The sequence below is a fragment of the Jaculus jaculus genome, chromosome 17 (genome assembly GCF_020740685.1).
Source record: "Jaculus jaculus isolate mJacJac1 chromosome 17, mJacJac1.mat.Y.cur, whole genome shotgun sequence".
Taxonomy (NCBI): domain Eukaryota; kingdom Metazoa; phylum Chordata; class Mammalia; order Rodentia; family Dipodidae; genus Jaculus; species Jaculus jaculus.
In genome coordinates, this window is record NC_059118.1 from 29,757,088 (window position 1) to 29,763,282 (window position 6,195).

Sequence of the window (6,195 nt, forward strand, 5' to 3'; positions counted from 1 at the left end):
CGGAGGAGGGCGGGAGGCCGCACCGCCCCCTCGCCTCTGTGCTGGCCGCGCGGCCGCGAGGTGCTGCGCCGCAGTTCCGCCTCCGTCCGCGGCCCTCGGAAGACTGCGGCCGGCCGTCCCTGACGCGCCGCGCTTGGGAGAGACCCAGAGCCCACCCGGGACTTGGTAGTTCCCCCTCAAACGCCCTTTTGTCCCCGGCCCCCAATCTGGCCTTCTCTCCCAGCCCTTCGGCGCAGTGTCGTTGGTTCCGCGCGGTGCGGAGGGACAGGCTCCTCGGCCCCGAGCCCTGGACTTTGCTGGGATGCGGGCTCTCTGCGGGTCGCTCACAGCTGACGGTTCCGTTCCCGCACCGAGAACGATCGTTCAAGTGGGAAAGGCCGGGCTTTGAGACGCGTGTGTGCTCAGTTTTGCAGAGCAACAGCTGACATTATCTCCCAGGATGTCTTTGACCACAGCCAGGAAATTTCATAGTCTTAGACACTTGAATTTCACTTACAACTAAAACTTGGAAAAGTTAAAATAAATAAATAAAATAATAAAACCTTGAGGGCTGGGGACATAGCTTGGTGGCAGAGCACTTACTTACCAGGCGTTCTTTCTTACTTTTGTGCTTCTGTGGGGGGGGGGGGAGGGAGTTTAGGCAAAGTCTCACTCCAGCCCAGGTTGACCTGGACCCCACTGTAACCCCAGACTGGCCTTGAACTTACAGAGAACCTCCGCCTCCCTCCGGAGTGCTTGAATAAATAAAGAAATTCACCGTCACGCCTGCCTTCTTCCAGTTATTTTGTTTATTTATTTAGGAGAGAGAGAAAAAAATGGATGTGTCTAGTAACTGCAAACTCCAGATGCCTGAGACACCTTGTGCGTCTTGCTTACATAGGTACCAGACAATCTAACTTGGGTCCGTGGGCTTCTTAGGCAAGAACCTTAACCACTGGGCCATCTCTCCAGCCCCCTTCTTAAAATATATACAGCCAGGCGTGGTGGTGCATGCCTTTATTTACAGCACTTGGGAGGCAGAGGTAGGAGGATTGCCAGGAGTTCGAGACCACCCTGAGACTACATAGTGAATTTCAAATCAGCCTGGGCTAGAGTTTCCTCGAAAGACTAAAAAAGGACTGGGGAGAGATAGCTTAGCCATTAAGGCGCTTGCCTGTGAAGCGTAAGGAACCCGGTTCGATTCTCCAGGTCCCACATAAGCCAGATGCACATGGTGGTGAATGCCTCTGGAGTTCACTTGCAGTGGCTGGAGGCTCTGGAGTTCCCATTCTCACTCTTTCCCTCTCTCTGTCTCAAATAAATAAATTTAAATAAACAGATCTTAAAAAAATAGTCTTTAAAACTAGCAAACTCCAGGATGTTGTGCTCAGACAGTTGAGTAGTCTGGGATAGAATCTACAAATCATATAAAGTAAAGGTAGCCAATTGGTTCAGAGACTTTTAAAAAAAGTTTGAGAGCTGGAGAGAGAGCTCAGTGATTAATGCACTTGCCTAAAAAGCCTAAGGACCAGAGTTCCATTGCCCTGAACCCAACTAAAGCCAGATCCATAAAGTGGTACATGCATCTGGAGTTCGTTTGCAGCGGCTAGAGGCCCTTCTCTCTCTGCTTACACATAAATAATTTTTTAAAGTTTGATAAATGACTTTAGTTTGGGGAAGTTTTCTTTTTTTTAATTTTTTAAAAAAATTTTTGTTTATTTATTTGAGAGAGACGGACAGAGAGAGAAAGGGGCAGAGAGAGAGAGAGAGAGAATGGATTTAAGCTGGACCTAACCCCAGATAGGTGTCCCTATGAAAGAAAGGGAAATCTGTAATCCCAGCCCTAGCCTTGAGCTCATCATCCTTCTACCTCAGCTTCTCAAATTCTAGGATTACAGGTTTATAGCATTAACACCTGGCAGCACAGCATTTTATATCGTCATTCGTCTTAGCCACTTCATTTTCTTTACTTTTTAGCTTTTGAGCTATAACTGCCACTTTTCTGTTGCTCTGGGATCTGTGTTTAGGGTATGATGGGAGGTGTGCTGAGAGATGGTAAAGAGAAAGATTAATGAAAGCTTAGACTATTCGCACTAAATTTGTGTACAGGGTTACAATATATATGAGAACAAGAGTGATACAGAGATTGCATACAGAAATATCTGCGTGTCTTTACACTTTGAAATCTGCATGCTCTCTTGTGCCAACAAAATATGGGGATAAAGAATTAGAAGCATAAAGGTCTAAAGACTGAGAGGAGCAAATATTTTTACCCAGGAAGGAGGTTTAGGTGAGTGGTTTTTTTCTTTTTTTTTGAGCAGCAGATGTGTCTTGGTCCCTGAGGAAGGATTAAAATGTTCCTTGGCAGGGACCCAATGTGGGCATGTGTTTTCACTGTGCCATGCTGTGCTTGGTTGGGCACATCCTTGGGCGCCTACCAGGAGGTGTGGCCAGTTTCAGTCTTGTGTAACTATCTGCTCCATAAGGAAACATTCCCTTTTTGGAGGGAAAGTCAGGAGAGTGGTGAGGCCCCTGCAGAGGCTTTGCAGAAGCTGTAGGACTTGCTGGGGAGGAGGAGCTTAGGGAGAGGCTGCTCAGGGATGCAGCTTTAGCTGAATCATCACCATGCACGCTGGGGAGGATTCCTGGTGAAGCAGCTGCCTTTGGGTCGCCCATGCTCCTGTGAATAACCACCAGTAAACTCACTGGTTCTCCAGGCTAGACATAGGTGGAATTGATTCTTTGGTCTGTGGTCAGTGTCCTGTCTGGAGTGAATAAAGGTTTGTTCATATTTCTGGAAACAAAGTCATGCAGTCTTAACAAGAAGAGTGCCAGGCTTGGACACAGCGTGTCTATTTCTGCTTTCTAGTTTGGTCAGTATGAACAGGATCTGTATCTGTGATCCATGATACTGTTTGGCCCATGATAAAATGTTTCATTTGTGACAAGCATTCCTGCTCTTTTTGTTTTTAATTAATTAATTAATTAATTTTTTCTTGAGGTAGGGTCTCACTCTGGCCCAGGCTGACCTGGAGTTAACTATGTAGTCTCAGGCTGGCCTAAAACTCATGGCAATCCTCCTACCTCTGCCTCCCGAGTGCTGGGATCAAAGGTGTGTGCCACCATTCCAGCTAAAATTAATTTATTTTTTATTGACAACTTCCATGATTGTAAACAATATCCCATGGCTATTCCCTTCCTCCACCCACTTTCCCCTTTGAAACTCCACTCTCCATCATATCCCTTCCCCTCTCAATCAGTCTCTCTTATTTTGATGTCATCATCTTTTCCTCCTCTTATGATGGTCTTGTGTAGGTAGTGTCAGGCACTGTGCCTGCTCTTTTATTTTATTTTATTTATTTATTTGCAAGCCGACAGAGATAGAGACAGGCAGAGACAATGGGTGCAACGGGGCCTCTAGCTGCCACAAACGAACTCTAGATGCATGTGCCACTTGTGCATCTGGTTTTATGTGGTTAGGCAAGCACCTTAACTGCTGAGTCATCTCTCCAGCCCAGGAATACAACTGCTTTTGCTGATGCAAGAGCTTCTCCATCTATTCATTTAGCGGTTGTATTCACTCATTCTGTGTGCACCATTCAGTATGATAACATTTTAACTTTAAGATATATCGTAAAACCTTTTTAAAAAAATTATTTGGTGGGCTGGAGAGATGGCTTAGCCGTTAAGTGCTTGCCTGTGAAGCCAAAGGACCCCGGTTCGAGGCTCGGTTCCCCAGGTCCCATGTTAGCCAGATGCACAAGGGGGCGCACGCGTCTGGAGTTCGTTTGCAGTGGCTGGAAGCCCTGGCGTGCCCATTCTCTCTCTCTCCCTCCATTTGTCTTTCTCTCTATGTCTGTCGCTCTCAAATAAATAAATAAAAAATGAACAAAAAAAATATTAAAAAAAATTATTTGGTAAGAGAGACTGATTGAGAGGGGGAGGAGATATGATGGAGAATGGAGATTCAAAGGGGAAAGTGGGGGGAGGAAGAGTATTACCATGGGATATTTTTATAATCATGGAAGAGGTTAATAAAAAAAAATTTGAAAAAAAATTTATTTATTTGGAGCCAATGGGTGCAATAATGGCACATCTGTCATGGTGGAAACCCACTGCCCTCTAATTGGACTGGAGACCTGCTCCATGGGAGAGAATACATCCCTGATACTGAAAACCTAAAATAGGGGTAGTCATGAGCCTAGGGGTATAACCTCTGCTGCTGTCTGGCTAAATGTATATACTATGTTCATCAAACTGCCCAGTAAGCACTTCTCTTGATGTTCATACCTATATATTAATGCTACTCTCACTTTTGGTAGAGAACCTTTTCTTTTCAGATGCCAGTGAACTTGGGATGACTCAGAAGGCATTATTGTACTGGGAAGAACTGACAGGAGTACTCAGCACTGCACTATCTCTATCACACCTTCCAAGGCTCAGGGTCTTTTGCAGAAGAGGTGGCAGAAAGAATGTAAGAGCCAAAGGAAGGGTAGGACTCCTTACAACATGCTCCTCCAGACACAAAATGGCCTGATATCCATGACCTCACAGTGCCTGACACTACCTACACAAGACCATCATAATAGGAGGAAAAGATCATGACATCGAAATAAAAGAGAGACTGATTGAGATGGGGAGGGGCTATGATGGAGAATGGAGTTTCAAAGGGGAAAGTGGGGGGGAGGGCATTACCATGGGATATTGTTTATAATCATGGATGTTGTTAATAAAAATTTTTTTAAAAATTATTTATTTGCAGAGACAGAGAAAAGAGAGAGAAAGAAAGAATGGGTGTACCAAGGCCTCTTGCAACTGCAAATGAACTTCAGATGTACACGCCACTTTGTGCATCTGACTTATGTGGGTACTGGGAAATTGAACCCAGGTCATTCGGTTTTGCAGGCAAATGCCTTGACCATTGAGCAATCTGTCCAAACTAGTAACACACACACACACACACACACACACACAGAGAGAGAGAGAGAGTTTTACGGTTAGTACCAAATCAGGTGCCTGCCTTATGCTAGGAAGTGTTCTACCACCCAGTCTTTAGAAAACATTTGGTTGAGTTCCTGGATATCAAGGTCCAGCTATATTTTGTCACACAGCAGCCCTAGCAAATTAATTAATACATGGTCTTAGCACTGTGTTTATTTGCTTGTTTGTTTTTTGTTTTGTTTTGGTTTGGTTTAGTTTTTCAAGGTAGGCTCTTGCACTAGCCCAGGCTGACCTGGAATTCACTATGTAGTGTCAGGTGGCCTTGAATTCACAGCTATCCTCCTACCACTGTCTCCCAAGTACTGGGATTAAAGGTGTACACCACTACACCCAGCCTTAGCACTGTTTTTTTAAAATGTGTGTCTGGGCCTGAAGGGATGGTTTAGCGATTAAGGTGCTTGCCTGAAAAGCCAAAGGACCCAGGTTTGGTTCCCCAGGACCCATGTAAGCCAGATGCACAAGGTGGTGCATACGTCTGGAGTTGATTTGCAGTGACTGACATAGAAGGTGACATAGAACATCTGATCCTTCTGCCTTCAACTTCCTAGTACTTGGATTACAGATGAGTGTCATCATGCCTGGCTTCAACATTCGTTTTTTTAAATAAAATTTTATATATTTGTGAGACAGAGAGAGAGAAAGAATATAAATGAGCCACCAGGATCTCTTGTTCTGCTATACACTAACTTCAGAAGGATGAGCCACTTTGTGCATTTGTCTTTACATGGGTACTGGGGAATTGAACCCAGGCCATCAAGCTTTGCAAGCAAATGCCTTTAACCACTGAGCTATCTCACCAGACTTCAACATTCATTTTTGAGGGTTGCAATTCAACTTCTAATACTTATGCTATAAAACCAAGAGATAAGAGGGTTTTTATGTTTGTTTGTTTAATTGAAAAATATGGGCTCCTTGTTCTTAAAAAACTTATAATCCACTTGGTGAAACAAAAAGCAAGCCCAATTAATATATGCCATCTGTAGTTCTTCTTTCGAGAACTCTCTATTTAGTTCCATAGACCATTTTTTAAAAATAGGTTTTTTTTCTTAATTTTTATTAACATTTTTCCATGATTATAAAAAATATCCCATGGTAATACCCTCCCTACCCCCCACCACTTTTCCCTTTGAAATTCCATTCTCCATCATATCCCCTCCCCATCTCAATCAGTCTCTCTTTTATTTTGATGTCATGGTCTTTTCCTCCTCTTATGAT